This window comes from Tachyglossus aculeatus, chromosome 11, assembly GCF_015852505.1.
Source record: "Tachyglossus aculeatus isolate mTacAcu1 chromosome 11, mTacAcu1.pri, whole genome shotgun sequence".
Taxonomy (NCBI): Eukaryota; Metazoa; Chordata; class Mammalia; order Monotremata; family Tachyglossidae; genus Tachyglossus; species Tachyglossus aculeatus.
The window spans coordinates 64,581,333-64,603,196 of record NC_052076.1 but is presented as its reverse complement, the minus strand read 5'-3'; the positions used below and the strand labels follow the sequence as shown (position 1 = coordinate 64,603,196).

Below are 21,864 nucleotides of genomic sequence, written 5' to 3'. Positions count from 1 at the left end.
AGTGGAAAGAACCCGGGCTTTGGAGTCAGAGGCTGTGGGTTCAAATCCTGGCTCTGCCAACTGTCAGCTGTGTGACTTTGGGAAAGTCACTTATCTTCTCTGTGCCTCAGTTCCCTCATCTGTAAAATGGGGATTAAGGCTGTGAACTCCCTGTGGGACAATCTGATCACCTTGTAACCTCCCCAGCGCTTAGAACAGTGCTTTGCACATAGTAAGTGTGTAATAAATGCCATTATTATTATTGTTATTATTATTATGTGGCCATCACCCATCACCCCTGAGTGAGTTCTCTTTTCTAACCCTGCCACTAAGGGGGCCTGGAGTGACTCACTTTCAGTCGCTTTTACGGGATTCCAGATTCCATCTGTCTTCGGCCTATGGATTGATCAATCAATCAGTTATTGAGCACGTACTGTGTGCAAAGCACTGCACTAAACGCTTGGGAACATACAGCCCAATAGAATCGGTCGGCACGATCCCTGCCTTTGAGGAACTGAGGATCTCAGTTCCCAGGGATGAAGCAGCCTCTCGGACCACCTCTCAGACTAGGGCAGATCTCCTTTGTTCCCTTTGGAAACTAATCGCCAAGCTCCTTCAGCCGGATCTGGTGACCTGGAATCACATGTTCTGGCAATTCCCAGAATCCTGAAGGCCACGAAGCTGATCCTACATGCCTCTAAATCCCAGGGTCTCTCATCCTGCCTGTCTGTTGGCAACTCTGACGGTCCCACAAACAGGATTAGTGCTGTCCACTAAGGGCCGTTTTCCTTCTTGTTCACAGGAAGGCTGTGGGGCAGTGAAATTTATGAGCCACTGAAAACCTCGCGGAGAGGGCAGGTTAGAAAATGCAGGTTTGTCTCTCACCAGCAGCCCTGCCCTCGGAATTTCTTTGCTATGGCACCCTTTTTTTTTTTTTTGTTTAATGATCTCCAGGAGTATTTCCATCCTGAATTTCTCCCTGGGGGAATTTCATATACTGTAAAGCAGAACAAGAGCTGGAGTTCATTTTGTGCTGCTTCAACCATGGACTGCATTAAAACCCAAATGTTCTTTTAGAAGATAAGCCACACATCAGTGTATAAAGCCCATTGGTGCCCTGCCTGAATAAGGAGAATATCCATGTAACAAGTATCACTTCAGGCACCCTTTCTCTGGAAAATTTGCTTCGGAAATCAGACACCTTAGCAATGTTTACTTTCTCGGTATTATTGAAAAATCGCAGGGAATGTGACCATGAGTGTCCAAATGAATGTACACACACGGTTGACGCTGTGTTATTCACCCCCCTCAACATCCACCCATAGGCATACAGACACCTTCACCTTGAAACAGCCCTTAGGAACGAATGATAATTTGATTTACTTTATTCTCTGCCTACATACCAAAAATGGGCAAGGAAGCACTGGGAAAGGAGGGTTGACTGGTAGTGTTTCTGTTTTGAGCTACGTGGCTGATATTACTAAATGCCTAAAGTCTAGGCCATTTGAAATTGTTCCAATTGTATTTGTTGCTCGATTGGAGCAAACTGCTTAGGGGGCAACTTTATTTTGCCAACGTGATCTTGGAGGTCATCACTAGCCCAAGGGAGAAAGAAGCTGCCCAAGCGTCTCATCCGTTTCTCTGATTTACAGCCTAATCTTTATGGACATCATCATCTCGGGAGCAGAAGGCAGGTGCAGAGGGCTGGGGCCTCAGTATCTGTTTAGTCAATAATTAAGGATGCACTGGTTGCAAGAAGATATCCAACTCCTGACAAAGAACCCAAATTATTCATCTAATTTATTGCCATGGCCATCTTGAATACTAACAAGAACCCTTCTTGATTAGAATTGTCAAAAAATATCGTCGTCGCTGTCCTACCCAGAAATGTTTTTTGGGTTTTTTTTTCCCCAACTGCCAGATGCTGCCATTCACATTAACGTACAAAGAGTCTCTTGTGCTAGGATCCTTTGCATTTTCTCCAGCCTTGACAAGAGAACAGAACGGGCTACCCCTCCTCCTCTCTCTTACTCCGCGCACCAGATTTTTAGACACGCTCCATTCACTAAGCAAGGCCTTTAGGAAATAGCACCAGCCTGGACCCTCTGATCACGAAATCATTAAAACCCGGCCCGGTTGAAGAACTGAAGTTTTAAATATTCACACAGAGGGCCAAACCTGCAGTCTTTACCTCCGCTTCCTGGCAGATGTCAAAAAGACATCTAAAACCATTGCCACTCTAGGGACGAGCCACACATGTGGCTTACGGTAGCGTGATTTGCATGCCTATCACATGATCGCTGTTAAGGCAGAGTACAGAAATCAATCATTACGGCAGAAGCACAAGTCTCTTTTATGGCAGAACACTTCACTACCTCAGCGTGCTCTCTCCGCCATTTGGGGAGCCTAGGGGACAAGTGAGGGTGAGGATGGAGAACAGTCTAGTAGAAACATGAGTTTTACACCCAACCAGATCATATTTTCTGGTCATCTCTACGATCCTGCCAACTCAGACTCCTCAGGGACAACATGTGCAGTTCATTTTGAGAAGAACAGCGAAGTGATCTAGTCGGTGTTCAATTAACTCCCTCAGCTAACTGTAAATTTCTCCAACACTTGCTTTCACTCTATGGTGATAACTAAGTTTTTAATGAAGTATTTTGTCACCGTATTCAATTTTCATAAATTAGTCTGAAAGTTGTTGCCCTGATTGGGAATATACATTAATAGAGCACCCTGCTAATTACTCCATAGCTGAAGCAAACGAGGAATCTCGAGCAAAGGCCTCGTGGGCTGGGGCCCATTTAGCAAAAGACAGACGAGAATCAGTTACAGGATGATGTTCAGTTGACAACACCAGGCCCCTAGAAGATGGGACAGCCAAGCCCTTGATTGACATATGCCCCAGCTCTGGCCCCACACTGTAGAGGAGAAACAAAACCACTTACTGGGAGATGAGAGGAGGGGAAGGAGCAGGTCACTTCAGCTCTGAGGCCTGGAGAAGGTCATTTTTCCAAACAGTTGCCTGGAGTCTTGAAAAGAGTTGATTTGCCTCAGTAGGAAGAGCCTTCTGGGGATAATTGGCTAGCTTCTCATTGCTCTCTGTGGGGAAGAAATTCACGTCAAGAAGACTTAACACTCACTTAGTGGATTTTTACCTTCAGAGGTTCTTTACCAATATGAACTAATTAGTATCGGGTCCTTTCCTGTGGTGACTTTGCGGATGAACAAACTGTGGCTGAGGGTGAGTGAAGGTGAGCCCATTCTTGTGATGATAACAACGGGTGCTTCTAATGCAAGTCAAGATAGGAAGGGTTTTCTGGAATGTATTATTTCCCAAGTGACACAGTTAAAAAATACAACCAGGAATGGGACTCTTAAGTAATCACAATCTCCAAACGATGCAGTATACCCCATCCCAACAGGATAGGAAGGGCTAACTTCCATTGGCATTAAATTCCAATGGCATTTTTCACCTCAATAAACCCAACTAACTCCTAGAAATCACAATGAGACTTGGGCTCCTTTTCAGTGCTCAACTTATTTTTGAAAGGTACTCATTGCACTCTCTGACTCCTAGAAACAGCGTGGCTCAGTGGAAAGAGCCCAGGCTTTGGAGTCAGAGGTCATGGGTTCAAGTTCCGGCTCTGCCAACTGTCAGCTGTGTGACTTTGGGCAAGTCACTTAACTTCTCTGGGCCTCAGTTACCTCATCTGTAAAATGGGGATTAAAACTGTGAGCTCCCCACGGAACAATCTGATCACCTTGTAACCTCCCCAGCGCTTAGAACAGTGCTTTGCACATAGTAAGTGCTTAAAAAAATACCATCATCATTATTATTAGAATGTGCCACAAAGCTGCAGAGAGGCAAAGCATCCACATTTATGGGACTGATTCTTCTCTAGAATGGGAGACCCCCAGCTCATCCAGAAACTCATTGAGAAAAAGCAAATAAAAAAAAAAATCTCCGCTGAAGTCATATACTTCCAGCATTCAATTTACCAGAAAATAACCTGGTTGTGTGTAAAATTTTATGTTCCTACTTGAATATCTCCCCAACCTGTCTCCCAGGCTCCCCAGTTGGCAGAGAAACACACTGAGGTAGTGAAATGTTCTGCCACAATGATTGATTCCCGTGCTCTGTGTTAACAGTCATCACGTGATAAGCATGCAATCAACCAATACAGTTCAGTCAACCAGTACAGTGCAGAGCCTGGGAGACTACAATAGGGTAAAATAATAATAGTAATAATTTGGTGTTTGTTAAGTACTTAGTGTCAAGAACTGCGGTAGATGGAATATAGTCAGAATAGATACGGGGCTCAATCTGAGGAAGAAAGAAAAGGTGTGTATTCCTGATAAGAAAAGTGAAGCACAGAGAATTTAACTGACCTGTCTACGGTCAAGTAGCAAACGAGTGACAGAGCCAGGATTAGAATCTCATCTAATCTGTAAACTGTTATCTGGCAGGGATTGTGATTTCCCTCTCTGATGCTAAGTATTCTCCTAACTGCCAGGCTGCTTTCCAGTACAATCAAACAATCAATCGTATTTATTGAGCGCTTACTGTATGCAGAGCACTGTACTAAGCACTTGGGAAGTACAAGTTGGCAACATATAGAGACAGTCCCTACCCAACAGTGGGCATATAGTGTACCAGTATTATTACAGTTGCTAAGCACTTACTATAGCCAAGCACTGTTTTAAGCTCAGGAGTAGACACAAGTGAATCAGGCCAGATCCAATAGTTAGCCCGCAGTCTAAGGGTGACAATAGACACTGAATCCCCATTTTACAGATGAGGAAACTAAGGCACAGAGAAGCAACTTGTCCAAGGTCACAGATGACAGGCAATTGGCAGAGCCTGGATTAGAACCCACATCCTCTGACTCCCGGATCTGTGTTCTTTCCAGTAGACCAGAGGGTCTAACAGAATAGACAGTCATACAGATATCACAGTGAAAAATAAGGAATCTGGGATTGGAGTAAAATTCCTTCTGCCAGAGCCTTGAGGAATTTCCAGCACTTTCCTTCCTAGCAAACCAAGGTTAACCAGGACCAGTGTTGATCATGTATAAGATATTTTCACCACCTTCTCCTTAAGAAATAAACTACAACAATACTCCACCCACGGCTTTTCTGCCTTCTAATCAATCTTCAAGTTCTTCTTGGTTGGTGTTGGGAATTGTTTTACTTCTATATCGTGGGACTATTTCAGATGACATGTAAGGATGACAGTGTCACTCATGCGATGAGAAGAGCTGTCTCCGCTGAACTCAAGAGTGTGAGATTGAGACAGTTTCACCATCTCCTGAGCTGTCGTCACCTGGGGTGGCTCAAAAAGATGTGCGTAAAATGAATCAGCGTGGAAATCAAATCAATAGAAGTCCAGTCAATCAATCAATGGTATTTACTGAGCAGTTACTATGTGCAGAGCACTGTACAATAAGCACCTGGGAGAGTACAACAGAATTAGCTGAAATGTTCCCTGCCCATAAAGACTAGCATGCTCTTTCCAATGTCTGAGTGAGGCTCATTTTAAATAAAGCTACATTTTTTGCAATTGACTCTATGGCCCTGCATCAGTGAACACTCCAGAAGCAACAGGATGAAACGACCCCAGAAAGGACTGAAAAGGAAATGCTGAGATGCAATCAGGGAGATGGAGGGATCCGAGAAAGCAGTGAAGCCACCAGCTCCAGACCCCTAATAATAATAATAATGGCATTTATTGAGCACTTACCATGTGCAAAGCACTGTTCTAAGCGATGGGGAGGTTACAAGGTGATCAGGTTGTCCCACAGGGGGCTCACAGTCTTCATCCCCATTTTACAGATGAGGTAACTGAGGCCCAGAGAAGCTAAGTGACTTGCCCAAAGTCACACTGCTGACAATTGGCGGAGCCAGGAGCCCTAGTTAACAATCAGTGTATTCATTAAGTCCTTACTGTGTGCACTGTACCAAGTGCTGGGGCAGATACGACACATTCAGATAGGTCACAGTCTCTATCCCTCGTGGGGCACACAGTCTGAGGCAAGTAAAGAATCCCCATTTTACAGATGAGGAAAATGAGGTATGGAGAAGGGAAGTGACTTGTCCAAGGTCACATAGTGGGTAAGTGGTGGAGCCGGGTTTACAACTCAGGTCCCCACTCTTTCCACTAGGCCACGCTGCTGCATTATTAACGGAGTGATTTTTTGTTAGCCAGCTTCCTGGTGGGCCAGAAGCTGATTCAGAAGCCAACAGGGATGCAGAGCTGTTACCTATCTGAAGGACAAGTGTCTGGAGTGTACATTGCCAAGATCCGCCCTTTCCTCTCCATCCACACCGCTACCCTGCTCTTTCAAGCTCTCATCCTATCCCGTCTGGACGACTGCATCAGCCTTCTCTCTGATCTCCCATCCCCGTGTCTCTCCCCACTTCAATCCATACTTCATGCTGCTGCCCGGATTGTCTTTGTCCAGAAACACTCTGGGCGTGTTACTCCCCTCCTCAAAAATCTCCAGTGGCTACCAATCAATCTGCGCATCAGGCAGAAACTCCTCACCCTGGGCTTCAAGGCTGTCCATCACCTCGCCCCCTCCTACCTCACCTCCTTTCTCTCCTTCTACAGCCCAGCCCGCACCCTCCGCTCCTCTGCCGCTAATCTCCTCACCGTACCTCGTTCTCGCCTGTCCCGCCATCTACCCCCGGCCCACATCATCCCCCGGGGCTGGAATGCCCTCCCTCTGCCCCTCCGCCAAGCTAGCTCTCTTCCTCCCTTCAAGGCCCTACTGAGAGCTCACCTCCTCCAGAAGGCCTTCCCAGACTGAGCCCCTCCCTTCCTCTCCCCCTCATCCCCCTCTCCATCCCCCCATCTTACCTCCTTCCCGTCCCCACAGCACCTGTATATATGTATATATGTTTGTACATATTTATTACTCTATTTATTTATTTATTTTACTTGTACATATCTATTCTATTTATTTTATTTTGTTAGTATGTTTGCTTTTGTTCTCTGTCTCCCCCTTTTAGACTGTGAGCCCACTGTTGGGTAGGGACTGTCTCTATATGTTGCCAACTTGTACTTCCCAAGCGTGCTCTGCACACAGTAAGCGTTCAATAAATATGATTGATTGATTGACTGATTGCAAGGGCTCTAACAAGGCAGCATGGTCTAGGCATCAAAAAGACCTGGGTTCTAATCCCAGTTCCGCCACTTGTCGGCTGTGTGACCTTGAGCAAGTCACTTCATTTCTCTTGGCCTTAGTTACCTCATCTGTAAAATGGGGATTAAGACTATGAACCCCATCTGAGACAAAGCCTGACCATCTGAGCTATGGCCTGATGACCTTATATAATAATAATAATGATGATGGTATTTGTTAAGCACTTCCTATGTGCCAAGCACTGGGGAGGATACAAGGTAATCAGGTTGTCACACTTGGGACTCACAGTCTTAATCCCCATTTTACAGGTGAGGTAACAGGCACAGAGAAGTTAAGTGACTTGCCCAAAGTCACACAGCTGACAAGTGGCGGAGCCGGGATTAGAACCCGTGACCTCTGACTCTCAAGCCCGTGCTCTTTCCACTAAGCCATGCTGCTTCTCTTCTCATCTTACATTTCCTCTTCTCATCTTATTTCTACCCCAGCACATAGAACAGTGCCTGGCCCAGATTAAGCACTTAACAAATACCATAAAGAATAAGGCTGGGCCCCAGTGGAACAACTCTGATGCTGGGTATGGAAAAAAGCTCTCCTTAATTTGAAGTGCTTTGTCCAGTCCAGATGATGTCACCCACCCAACCTCACTGACCACCAATCCAAAGTGGAAAAGCCACACTGGGTATCGCTTGACTGACCGGAGCAGGGGATCAAGTGACCATCTGTCTGCTTTTATACAGAAGAGTCTGTTTTTCAGCTGTCCTGCCCCATCTGGGGACTGATTCGGCCACCACCTTTTGGTCTGGCATTTTTTATTTTAATCATCCAGCTTCCCTCCCTCTGATGAGTCCTAGGGTCCAGAAGCGGTGCACATGTGTACAGAGGCCAGGGAAGGGCACAAACACCTCTGGAACCAACAGACACATCTTCTGCAAGGAACATTTTCGTGGGTGACCCTGTCATGCTTAAATGACACTGAGGGACATCTGGCACCCTTTAATGCCTTGAGTGGCCCCCCAGTACTGGACTATGGGGGGGGGGGTGTCCCCTCAAGATTCAGTTCTGGGTCCCCTTCTATTCTCCATCTACACTAATGCCCTTGGAGAACTCATTTGCTCCCATGGCTTTAACTGCCACCTGTATGCAGATGATACCCAAATTCACATCTCCAGTCTCGCATCTCCTCCTGCCTTCAAGACATCTCTACTTGGATGTCCTCCTATCATCTCAAATTTAACATGTCCAAAACAGATATGTTTTTCTTCCCACCCAAAGCCTGTCCTCCTACTGACTTGCCCACCACTGTAGATGGCACCACCATCTTTCCTGTCTCACAAGCCAGTAACCTTGGCATTATCCTTGACTCCTCTCTGTTATTCAACCCACATATTCTATCTGTCCCCAAATCCTGTTGATCCCACCTTCCCAACATCGCTAAAATCTGCCCTTTCCTCTCCATCCAGGCTACTAGCATGTTAATACAATCACTCATACTATCCCCCCTGGATTACTGCATCAGCCTCCTTGCTGACCTCCAGCCTCCTGTCTCTCCCCACTCCAATCCATATTTCATTCTGCTGCCCAGATCATTTTTCTGGAGAAATGTTCAGGACATGTCACCATCCCCATCCTCAAAAAAACTCTAGTGGATGCCCATCCATCTCCGTATCAAACAAAAACTCCTCACCCTTGGCTTTAAATCAATCACCCTGCCCCCTACTAAATCACCTCATTTCTTTCCTTCTATAATCTGGCATGTACACTTCGCTCCTCAAGTGTGCATTGATCTCGCCTGTCTCCCTGTCGACCCCTGGCCCACGTCCTACCTCTTTCCTGGAATGCCCTCCCTCCTCAAATTTGACAATGACTCTCCCCAGCTTCAAAGCCTTATTGAAGGCCTATCTCCTCCAAGAGGCCTTCCCAGACTAAGGCCCACGTTTCCTCATCTCCCACTCCCTTCCGCGTCGCCCTGACTTGCTCCCTTTGCCCTTCCCCCCGCTTCCCCAGCCCCACAGCACTTATGTAAATATCTGTAATTTTATTTATTTGTATTTATTTCTGTCTCCCCCACCTCTAGACTGTAAGCTTGTGGTGGGCAGGGAATGGTATTGTTTATTTTTGCATTGCACTTTCCCAAGAGCTTAGTACCATGCTCTCTGCATGCAGTAAGCACTCAATAAATATGATTGAATGAATGAAAGAAAGAACTTGTACTTCTGATTTTCCAGTATTTTGGAGCCTACCAGCAGGACCTATCAACTGTCCCTTCAACTAAACATTTGTTATTTGTGCTCTAAAAGGTGAAGTTCACTGCTGCTCACAAAACCCCCAAGGTAATCTTTTCCATCTCAGTTGGTTTCACTGTGCCTCAGGCCTACTCTGACTCTCTTCCAGCAATACTCTTGATCTCAGTTGCCTGGATTTTTGTGCTCCATCATGGATTGCCTTTCTTAGGGACTTTCTAGAGCCTGAATCTTTCCTTCTGCCTTCCTCCCTCTCCCCATTTTTCCCATCCGCTCCTCTTTGGCTTCCTTGTTATCACACCTGCCTTATCGCTTACAGGGCCCTAAGAGGGGAGAGATTCACAGAGCAATATGAAACACAGGAAAAATGCCTGAAAAAAAGTCACTGATTATCAAGGCTGAGAAAGGCCAAATCCAGCTGCGTTTCCTAACCATGGATAATATCAGCAGTCCCCATTTTTCTCTCACTCTCTCTCCTCCCAATCCAACAGTTCTAGACTCCTGTTCATCTGACCCAACTCCGCCCCACCAACTTTCCGCTCATTATCACAGTCACAAAGATCGGCACAAATTCAGCAATCCTCCTGGATATTACCAAAGGTTCATTTCAGTCTGAAATTTGTATTCTGTCCTTTTTCTCGAAGGTACCACTGATGGGAAGATGCACCTAGCATTCGACGTGTGTAGGCGTAAAATCTGAAATACTTCAGCCTCTCAACGCTCAGACTGTAATTAGGAAGTTTTCTTTTTTCCTCTTCCTAATGTGGGAACTGGGTACACCTAGAGGATATAGCTGCCTTTGCTGGAAAGACTGTGAGGCTCCATGATCGTTCTGAGGTTCCAATTAAATATTTCCATTATTTTCCATCGAATGAGATTTCCCAAGCGATTCTTGCAGCAATTTTATTATATTAGCTAAAGCTTTCAAAGAGCTTTTGCCCCACATCATTCTTTTGTTCATCCCATGTGGAGATCACTGCTGCTCAGGTGAGGAAACATTCCGAAAAGGCATTAACTCATTCATTCATTCACTCAATCATATTTATTGAACGCTTATTTTGTGCAGAGCACTGTACTAAGCACTTACCGGGGTCAAAATCAGGCTTAGGCTCACAGACTCCACAAGTCCCAAGTCTCCACTGATGCTAAACTCACCTTTATTTTTCATGCTTTTTGCTTTTCAGTCTAATCATTATAATTGGTGCATTTGTGACATGCTATGTACTGAGCACTAAGTGCTAGGTGTTGTGGGAAATACCAAATAGTTCAGGCAGTCGCTGTCCCTCAAAGGGCTCATAATCTAATCAGCAGAGAGAACAGGTAGAGCATGGGCCAGTAAAACAGAAGGACCTGGGTTCTAATCCCCCTCTGACTCTCATCTGCAGGGTAAACTTAGACAAGTCACTTCACTTCTCTGTGCCTCAGTTACCTCATCTGTATAATGGGAATTAAGACTGGGAAGCCCCAACGCAATTTGTTCGTACCCACCCCAGGGCTTAGTATAGTGCCTGGCACATAGTAGGCTTTTAAAAAATACCACAGTTCTTATTATAATTATTATTATTAGCCCTATTTAACCAAAGGGAACTGAAGCCCAGGGAGGTTAAATGACTTGCCCGACGTCAAGCAGCGGGTCAAGAGCAGAGCAGGGTTAAAAGTAAGCTTGCTTTGGTCAAGGAATCTACCAACTCTGTTGTACTGTATTCTCCCAACTGCTTAGTACAGTGCTCTGCACTCAGAAAGGGTTCAATAAATATGATTGGTTTCCATTAGGTCTCACTACTGTCTCGGTCATGGGTTCTAATCCCGACTCCACCACACGTCTGCTATGTGACTTTGGATAAGTCACTTCACTTCTCCGGGCCTCAGTTGCCTCATCTGTTAAATGGGGATTAAGGGTGTGAGCCCTATGTGGAACAAGGACTGTGTCCAACCTAGCTTGAATCTACCCAAGGGCTTAGAACAGTGCTTGGTACATAATTAGTGCTTGACAAAGTGCTTAGTACAGTGCTCTGCACACAGTAAGCTCTCAATAAATATGATTGAATGAATTAAAGTACTATAATTATTACTATACCTTGAGGTCTCTCTGAGCCCAGCCCTTTCCAATGGATTAAATGCACAGTGCATCCCCGTATCCCTAGAATGTTTCAGGAACATCCACCACTTTCAAACGAATGAGAGTCGGAGAAGACAAAAAGAAACGATTTCATACTGAACTCAAATGTTTGCCAGGAGCATGTGAGGGGAGACAAATGGACAAAAGTTCAGCACATCACCTGACCGCTTTGAGGTTTTCTATTCAATTATGCAGTGGGCCTGACTCTGTTAGGTCCCCTGAGGTGGGGGTAATTGAGAGGTCACCCCCACTCTCCAGAAAAGATGTCTCTCAGGGACACCGGTTTAGAATCCAGAATCAGAGGAAGAATGGGGCTAAGAAGTAGCAAAGGGCCAGTGGCCTTCCTGAGAAAGCAGTCACTGACAACTGGAAGAGAAACACAGTAAGTGCTCAATAAATACAACTGAATGAAAGAGAAGCAGCATGGACTACTGGAAAGAGCACAGGCCTGGGAGCCAGAGGATTTGAGTTTAAATCCCGGCTCCACTACTTGCCACATTCCCCGAATAATTACCTCTTTCCCAGGTACAACCTATGTGCTCACAACCACTCATAAAGCCTTTGTACAGAATAATTTACCCACAGTATTCACTTATTAATGTCTATCTCTTCATCTAGATGGTAAGCTACTTGTGAGCAGGGATCCTGTCTACAATATTATGCTGTCATCATCATCATCAACCATATTTATTGAGCGCTTACTGTGTGCAGAGCACTGTACTAAGCGCTTGGGAAGTACAAGTTGGCAACTTATAGAGACAGTCCCTACCCAACCGTGGGCTCACAGTCTAAAAGGGGGCTGTCCTTCTTCAAGTGTTTAGCATGGTGCTCTGCACACAATAAGTGCTCAATAAATACCACCGATTGACAGACCTGCCTCATCTGTTATACTATAAATTCCTGCTTTATGCCTGCCTCATCTGTTATACTGGAAACTCCTTTGTGTCTTTCACTTCTACTGAAAATAGTTTATATTCCTTCGTTCAATCGTATTTATTGAGTACATACTGTGTGCTGAGTACTAAGTGCTTGGAAAGTACAATTCAGTAACAAATAGAGATAATCCCTGCCCACAACAGGTCTGGGGACATCCCAAATATCAACTACAGTGCGCCTCACCCCTTGAGAGCTCAATAAGTGCTCTCACCACTAAAGGTGTCCTTCTCACATCTACTCTCCTCATCAGTCTTCACCCAGCAAAGGCATGTTTCAGAGAGCATCATTTCTTTACTCAAATAAGAAAAATCACAACCTTTTTTATACCCCCAATTTTCTTGAGATTGTTTGGAGTTGTCCCTCTCAATCAATGGTATTTACTGAGCACTCACCGTGAGCAGAGCACTATACTAAGGATTTAAGAGAATATGATAAAGTAGACGCAATCTAATAATTTGCAGTCTAGGGGGGAGACTGGCATTAGAATCAGTTACAGGTAGGAGAAGCAACCAAACGTAATAGGAAATAAGTAGTGTGAGAGTGAAATGAGTAAGTGTTTAGGGAGTATGTTGTCAAGTGCATAAGTGCTTCATCAGAGCAAAATATGGTTAGGAGATGGGTAATTAGTCCAGGAAGGCTTCCAGGGATGTGATTTTAGTAGGACTTTGTCTACGGGGAGTGTGGTCCCTGTCAAATACATAAAGGGAGAAAATTCCAGGTAGGTAGGGAGAATGTGAGCAAGGAGATGAGAGAGATGAAATTAAAATGCAGTGCGTTTAAGTCACTATCGGGGGAGCAAATTGTGCAGGCTGGGTTATATTGGGAGAGCAGCAGGGATAGTTATGGGGAAGAGAACTGATTGAATACCTTCAAGTCAATGGTAAGGAGTTTCTGCTTGATCAATCAGTTGTATTTGAGAGCTTACATGAGCAGAGCACTGTACTAGGCATTTGGGAGTGTAGAATATAACAGAATTGGTAGGTGTGCATGATGTGGAGATGGATGGATAATCATTTCACTGGCCAGGCAGGAATCTCTTCCCCATTATCAGAATTTGTATTCACAATCTCCATGCAAATCATCTCAGAAAATTTCGCTTCATTCACTGCTCTTTCCCACACCTCCCCCCGGAAAAAATTGAGGCTGCATTAATGTCCCGCTGCTTATCCTTGGTTCTGGTTAGGGGACTTTTCACCACGCCTTTTCATCCGTAGCGGTTCAGACGTATGTTTTCCATAATTCGAGACTAAAGCCGAACACTGTTTAATCTATCAAATGACACCGGTTTTGGATGACAATCACAAGCTTCAGAAGCCAAGCGGCGGGAGCTACTCTGCCCGAGATGGCATCTGCTCAGTTTGCGGATTCCTGAGGCACTTATAGGCTGGCAGCTCAGTTTCCCCTCTAGGTCATTAATGTGGAGAGGTTGCTAATGGGCTTTCTGGGCTGCCTGAACCTCCTGGCACCATTTCCCCCCGCCTCCTTTCTGGACTCTGAAGGATTCATACATTTTAATTTGCTGGTGAATAAGGACCTGACTCAATCCCCTGATGAGATTTCTATGCAGATCCTCTCGTGGACTAGAAATACAATTTCTTGTTCATTTTTCCTCTCTGCTGCATGTTGACACATGGTCCGTTCTTTCCTGCAAAGCCTCCACTGTCCTAGCTACCTTTCCCCCTTGACTCCCTAAATTCCAAACTTTACGTCCCAATGCCAAACGCCCGCTGATTCTTCGATCAGACTGATTATTGCAAAGTCACTTGGTGGCTTCAGCTTCTATCCTCACCAGTCTTTCTTATTCCATCCAGTCATGCTGTGGGAAATTCAGGAATTAGGGCATCTGAAGGAAGGTGGCGAGAGAGGGGAGGGTGTTGTGGAAATCCAGTCTTGTCACTGACCTTCCTGCCTTTTCTTATCCTAGGTTGTTGGACTCTGTACAGCTCCCTAATTCAATGGCCTTTGGGGGATTATTTTTTAATGGTGTTTGTAAGGCGGTTACTATGTGTTAAACACTGTTTTAAATGTGGGGTTAGATACAAGTTGATAAGGTTGGACACAGACCCTGTCCCCCTGTGGGGCTTACAGACTAAGCAGGAGGGAATTGGGCTCAGGAAATGAAAGGTGAGTGAGATCTGGTCTTTGCTCCTTAGTATCTTTCCTGATATTTTTAAGCCAGGACTTTAGATCATAAAATCTAAAAAGAAAGGCCATCCCACCCCCCCAGCACTTGTCTACCTATCCTTATACTTGGCTGTTTCTCTTGAGAAGCAGCATGGCCTAGTGGATAGAGCACAGGCGTGGGAGTCAGAAGGTCATGAGTTCTAATTCCGACTATGCTACCTGTCTGCTGTGTGACCTTGGCCAAGTCACTTAACTTTTCTGTGCCTCAGTGTAAAATGGAAATTTACCTTGTGAGCTCTATGTGGGACAGGGACTGTGTCCAACCTGATTATCTTGTACCTACCCCAGATCATAAAACAGTGTCTGGCACACAGTAAGTGCTAAACAAATACCACTATTATTATTATCATTAACTAGAATTTATTTTAATGTCTGTCTACCCCACTACTGAAGGCAGGGATTATGTCTACCAACTCTACTGTACTCTCCCAAACACTTATTACAAAGTACTGCACAAAGTAAGCAATCAATAAATAGCATTGAGTGATTAGGAGAGCACAGTTTTTTCTTTTCTCCAGCGACCTTCATTGCTGATTCATTTTCCTTATTGATTCCACGATGAGAAAACATCTGTCAAACAGAAAGACACACATTCATCTTCCTTGATGATGATTCAATCCAACTATTGAAAAAACATCCCACCAGGTAGAGAATCCTCCTCACCAACAGCGTTTATTTGTACCCTCTCTGTATACTACGTCTTTGAAAGTGGAGGGTACAGCGAAATAAGTAAAAGACGTAATCCTCACCCTTAGAACAAAATCTAACAGAGATGACAATAAATAAAATTGAGAAATAAACCTGAGTAACTATAAATCATAGCCACAAATAATAATAATAATGGCATTTATTAAGCTCTCAAATACCAGAGAGAAATTCATCAGGAAAAGCCTCCTGGAAGAGAGGTGATTTCAGAAGGGCTCTGCAGATGGGGAAGAGTTGTTACCTGTCAAATATAAAGAGAGAGGGAGCTCCAGGTTTGGGAAAAGAGTAGCAGAAGCGAAGAGAAGCAGCATGGCCTAGTGGAAAGAGCCCAGATCTGGTAATCAGAGGACCTGAGTTCTAATCCCAGCTCTGCCACTTGTCTGCTGTGTGACTTTGGGAAAGTCACAACTTCCCTGTGCCTCAGTTACCTCATCTGTAAAATATGGATTAAGATTGTGAGCGTTATGTGGGACAGGGATTGTGTCCAACCTGATTATCTTGTACATACCCCAGTGCTTAGCAGAGTGCCTGACACATAGTAAGTGCTTAACAAATACCACAATTATTATCATAATATTAGTATGAACAAATGGCCAGCAGCAGGAGAGATGAGAATGAGGAACAGTGAATGGGCTACAGGAACGGAGAGTGCGAGCTGGGGTGTAGTGAGAAGGGAGCGTAGGGAGAAGAGGGCGAGTAAGTAGCAGGGAGAGAACACCTTAAACCCAACGATCAGACATTTCTGCTGATATGGTGAAGAATGGGTGTATTTTGGAGCATTTTGAAGACTGAGGAGATGGGTTCGGATTGATATTTTAGAAAAGCGATTCAGGCAGCAGAGTGAAATGTGTCTGAGAAATATGTCGGAGAAGCAGGGTGGCTTAGTGGAAAGAGCACGGGCTTGGGAGTCACAGGTCATGGGTTCTAATCCTGGCTCCACCACTTGTCAGATGTGTGACTTTGGGCAAGTCACTTAACTTCTCTGTGTCTCAGTTACCTCATCTGTAAAATGGGGATTAAGACTGTGAACCCATGTGGGACAACCTGATCACCTTGTATCCTCCCCAGTGCTTAGAACAGTGCTTCATAGTAAGCGCTTAAAAATGCCATCATTAATTAATTAGGGAACTTACTGCGGAATGCTGCTGGGTGGTGGTAGTTGAAAAGAACAGAGGTCTGTGCGGATTTCTCACTTGAACAAAGGAAATGAATGGAAGCAATGATGCCCAATCAATGGTATTTATTGAGCACTTACTAAGTGCAGAGCACTGTACTAATTGCTTGTGAAGGTACAGTGCAACAGAATTAGCAGACATGTTCCCTGCCCATAGCAAGTTTACAGACTAGAGAGGGAGCCAGACATTAATATAAATAATTAAAAATATATCATTTAAAGGTATGCCCATAAGTGTTGTGGGGTTGAGTATGAGGGGAATATCAAATCACAGATCCAAGTGCATAGGGGATGCAGAAGGGAGAATGAGCCAGGGAAAAGAGGGTTTCATCAGGGAAGGCCTCTTAATAATGCAATGGTATTTATTGAACTCCCTCTCAGAGTCACACCTGGAGAGTTTCCAGTACTCTACCGAGTCACAGCTACAGGAGGGAAGGTCAAGCAGAGGCCTACCCATTCCATTTTTAGCTTGGGCAGTGGCTAGAGAGTGGAAGGCAAACTGCTACAAGCCAAAACACACCAGTGCTGGGCAGCTGTGGTATGGAAGAGAGTCGAGGGAAGAGACTCGTTTACTGTGCAGAGGGAGGCAGTGGTAAACCACTTCCATGTTTTTACCAAGAAAACTCTATGGATACACTACCAGAATGATTGCATATGGAAGTGGGACATTCTTGAGAGATGTGTCTATGGCATCGCTATGGGTAGGCCACGACTTGACAGCATAAGACAACAAATTATTGAACATGGCTTTGTGCTGAGCACCGTATGAGGCATTTGGGAGAGAAGAATACAGGACAGCTGATAGACAGTTTCCGGATCTCTCCAAGCCCTTTCTGCCTTGACTGACTGATTCTTTCATTTAATCGTATTTATTGAGCGCTGTGCGCAGAGCACTGTACTAAGCACTTGGGAAGTACAAAATCGGCAACATATAGAGACGGTGCCTACCCAACAATGGGCTCACAGTCTAGAATGGGGAGAAAACTTTGCATCCCAGATGGGACTCAACCCCACAATCCCTGGATTAGGAGGCCAGTGCCACTGGGGCTCTTTGATGCCTCTGAATCCCTAAAATGTTGGGAAGAGGAAACTGAAAGGGGAGAAGACGGAGCCACTTGGACACATCCCACCTCCAACAGTGAGGTGGGTCCTTTCTTCAACAAGGTTCTCTTTCACTGGCTACCAACACCAACCAGCTCATAGCATCCTTCTACCTTGGATGACGGGAAAAATACTTCTCCAGATTTGTGCCCTCTAGACTGTAAGCAGGTATCGTGTCTGCCAACTCTGTTCAACTGTACTCTCCCAAGTGCTTAGTACAGTGCTCTGCACACAGTAAATATTCAATAGATACTTTCGCTCGATCTCATCCATCAATGGCATGTAAGCACTTACAGAGCACAGTAATGAGATCTTGGAGCTTAATAAGGGGACAATGAGGAACCAGAAAAAAAAATCAGAATTCTAGATTCTGCTGAAATTGTTAAACCCTAGACCTTTGTGGACTTTTTGGAACCTTCCTGGAAATAATTCATATCAAGGCAAGTCGAACAACTACCCATCAGGGCACTCTGAAGTGCAATTAAAGTTTTCATGAGGCAATTTGTACTTCCATTACCTAGCCCTTTCCTCTCCCCAGAGTCATAGGATAAACAGTCCTAAAGAAGCAGTAAGTTTCACCCATTACCATGAGATCCATTTGGTTATCTTCATTCTTTTTACAACCTTTATTTCCTCCTACGTTTTAACTACAGAAAAATATGGTCTGTCTATCTCTGTCATAAAAACTAGAGGATGTTTTACAATCTGAAAAGGCTGCAGAGAGGACCCAACACTAGTTCAGTGAAGAGTGCACAGACCTTTGATGGTTCAGAGAGTTCTTTGAGATCCTCAGTGACGAGGATAGAGCCAACTCATCTCTGAGAAAAGCCACACGGACTTCTGGAGCTGATTCCTCTCACGACTTCACAAAAATGGTCCAGTCAATTCTCTTGTGGAGATTAGTGAAAATCTGTTTTTGAACTCTACTGATGATTAAAGAGTGGTTTAGGGATTCTCCAAATATCCTCTGGCTTATCTAGAAAGTAGCTTTTCGAAATTCATTATAGCTACAGGGTCTGAAAGAGTGAATCCAAATGAGAGGTGGGTTCTTCCCTGACACTCTGCGTACTGAATCATTACCAGGTCACATAGGGCAATATCGGACTTCCAGGGGACAACTGATCCAGTCCTCTGCTTCCAAAACAGGACTAGACTATATCTACATCACCCACCCATTACCAACTTCTTCACAGCTCCCTATTTCCCCGACTTGTTTGTTCAATGAAACCGAGCAGTTTTACAAGTATCTTCTTTCATATTTGAGCAAAGCACTGGGAGTCATGAGACCTGAGTTCTAATCCTGGCTCTGCTACTTACCTGCTGTGTGCCCTTGGACAAGTCACACAGTTCCCTTATCTGTAAAATGGGGATTATAAATTCCTGTTTTCCCCCTCAGACTGTAATAATGATGGCATTTATTAAGCACGTACTATGTGCAAAGCACTGTTCTAAGCACTTGGGAGGTTACAATGTGATCAGGTTGCCCCATAGGGGGGCTCACAGCCTTAATCCCCATTTTCCAGATGAGGTAACAGGCACAGAGAAGTTAAGTGACTTTCCCAAAGTCACACAGCTGACAATTGGTGGAGCTGGGATTTGAACCCATGACCTCTGACTCCAAAGCCTGTGCTCTATCCACTGAGCCAGCCCCATGCGGGATGGGGCTCTGACTACCTGCTTCTGACCCCAGCAATTTACACATTGCCAGTGCCTAACAAATACCACCATTATTACTAAATCCTATTTCTCCCAACCCCTTTCCTTTCAAAAATGCTCAATCCTTACTTCTAAGCAGCAGATTTTCATGGCAAGCCAAGGAGAACTCAGAATTAAATGACTATTTCCTCTTCAAATAATCAGAAATTTAAGTAGGAATGTAAAAGTTATTCAAGTGAAATGAGTCTTAAAGTAATTGACATATACTGGGCATTATTACAATTACTTGCTTAATACCATAGGCATTTGCATATCTGGAGGAGGAGGATGGCAACTGATGGCACCCCTAATTAACAGGCTTGGGCCACCTGTGTTTTGGGCCCAGCACGGTGGACACTGGATGTAATTCTCCAGTGTACACCTGCATCATTACCTCCAAATAGAGAGAAATGCTCATTCCCAGCAAAAAGGGTACACTTCCCCACCACTGGCTTCTGTATTACTACCTTTTGGGTTCAAAGATGACATTGTTCCCATCTCGAAGTAAGAACTTGTCTGAAAACATTTCCAAGTGATCGGCGGTCTCTTCTCTAGATTATCATCAGCAGCAATGCAACGTAAGCACCTGAGTATTGTGCACTTTACTAAGTGATCGGGAAAGTATTACAAAAGGCCAAGGCTCAATCCCCTGCCCATAAGGAGCTTATCAATAAAGACGGTCTGAGTTGCTGCTGTTCGTATGTTGGCCTTGTAGACGCATCACTTTATCCACAATCCTCCACTCTAGAAGTGCCACTCGTTCCCAATTGGCACATGCCACACAGGTCAGTCCGATATAGCTTTCTCCCAGTGCTCCTCCGCAGCTGGATGGGTTGAAGTTTGACATCACAGGACCTTTAAAATCTTAAGCCAGCATGGCCTAGAGGAAAATGCACAGGCTTGGGAGTCAGAGGACCTGGGTTCTAACCCTGGCTCTACCACTTGCCCACTGTGTAACCTAGGACAAGTCACTTCACTTCGCTGTGCCTCTGTAAAATGGGGATTCAATACCTGGTCTCCCTTCCATTTAAACTGTGAACCCCATGGGGAACAGGGGCAGTGTCCAATCTGATTAACTTGTATCTACCCCAGTGCTCAGTACAATGCTTGGCACTAAGTACCTCACAAATACCACTATTACTACAGTGTTTGGCACTGAGTAAGCATTTATTAAACAATTATTAACTATCCCAACTGTTCTCTTAATGAGTATCATTTAGGACAGGTGAGTCAGTATCAAAATGAAGACCCACGTCCCAAGAAAACTATTATCTCCGTAGTAGATGTGCTTAAGGAGTCAGCTTTAGTTATGTGCCTCAAATAGGGAAATCTGGGTAGTTTGGAAATACCACTGAGGTCATTCACAATAGAGACTGGAGGGAATTAATAAGGACAACAGGCCCCCTGACAAACTCTTTGCCTTGAGAAGAGCTTCCCCAATGATCATTTTGAATCTGAAAGTTCTCCTGTGACAACTCAAACATATCAGGTGCCTCTTCATGCTGGCTCTTCACATGTCACATTTCTTGGTATAATTAGGATCTGAGTAATGATTTTTCACCGCGACTCACATCACTGTATTACCTGCCCAGTCGATGAAGTTGATTCATTTTGACATCCCCCCTAACAACATTGGGGGCTGGGTGGGGATGCTATAGGGTGGGGTGGTGGATAGAGCACGGATCTGAGAGTCAGAAGACCTGGACTCTATTCCCAGCTGTGCCACTTAACTGCTCTGTCTCAATTTCCTCCCCTATAAAATGGGGATAAGATGACTAGCCTTTTTCCACCTCACCGGGTTGCTGTGAGGATAACAAATGATCTGAGTCATGTGAAAGTGCTTTGGAAACAAAAATGCCATCTAGAAAATAAAATACATTATGGTGGTAGGGACTGTGCCCAGCTTGATTACCTTGAATCTAACCCCAGCACTTAGAACAGTGCTGGATATTAATAAGCGCATAACAAGTGCCATAATTATTACTATTGTGTGCAATACCTTCCTCACTGGTTTTTTCACAGCAGAACAAATACAATTATTAATATATAATAATTACAATATGAGAAGTAGCATGGTTTAATGGAAAGAGCCCGGTTTGGGGAGTCAGAGGATGTGGGTTCTAATTCCACCTCCGTCACGTGTCCGCTGTGTGGCCTTGGGCAAGCCACTTAACTTCTCTTTGCCTCAGTTACCTCATCTGTAAAATGTGGATTAAAACTGTGAACCCTAAGTGGGACAACCTGATTACCTCGTATCTGCCCCAACGCTTAGAACAGTGTTTGGCGCATAGTAAGCGGTTAACAAATATTATGATTATTATTAAACAACACATCTTTTTGGCTTTCCCACAATGAGAAAAAAGTTCCACAGGAAGGAGAATAGCCAAAAACCCAGGCTTCACAAATGTTCCCATGATGAATTGCAACAGGAAAGTTCTGTAGGCAGAGCAAATCTACCTAGATCTTACCCAACTAAACTCTTATTTCCCCTAATCCCTCTTCAATCATGAGCCCACTGTTGGGTAGGGACTGTCTCTATATGTTGCCAACTTGTACTTCCCAAGCACTTAGTACAGTACTCTG

At 44.6% G+C, this 21,864-nt stretch overlaps 1 long non-coding RNA gene across 1 annotated transcript in view; it reads right to left on the bottom strand.

Annotated features, from left to right (window-relative positions):
• Positions 1-2,934: 2,934 nt before the first annotated feature.
• LOC119933992 overlaps positions 2,935-21,864 on the bottom strand; it is a 49,667-nt gene continuing 30,737 nt past the window's right edge. Inside the window, exon 3 of the long non-coding RNA XR_005452829.1 lies at positions 2,935-3,081. This is a non-coding gene — a long non-coding RNA (uncharacterized LOC119933992). The remainder of the gene's footprint in view (positions 3,082-21,864) is intronic.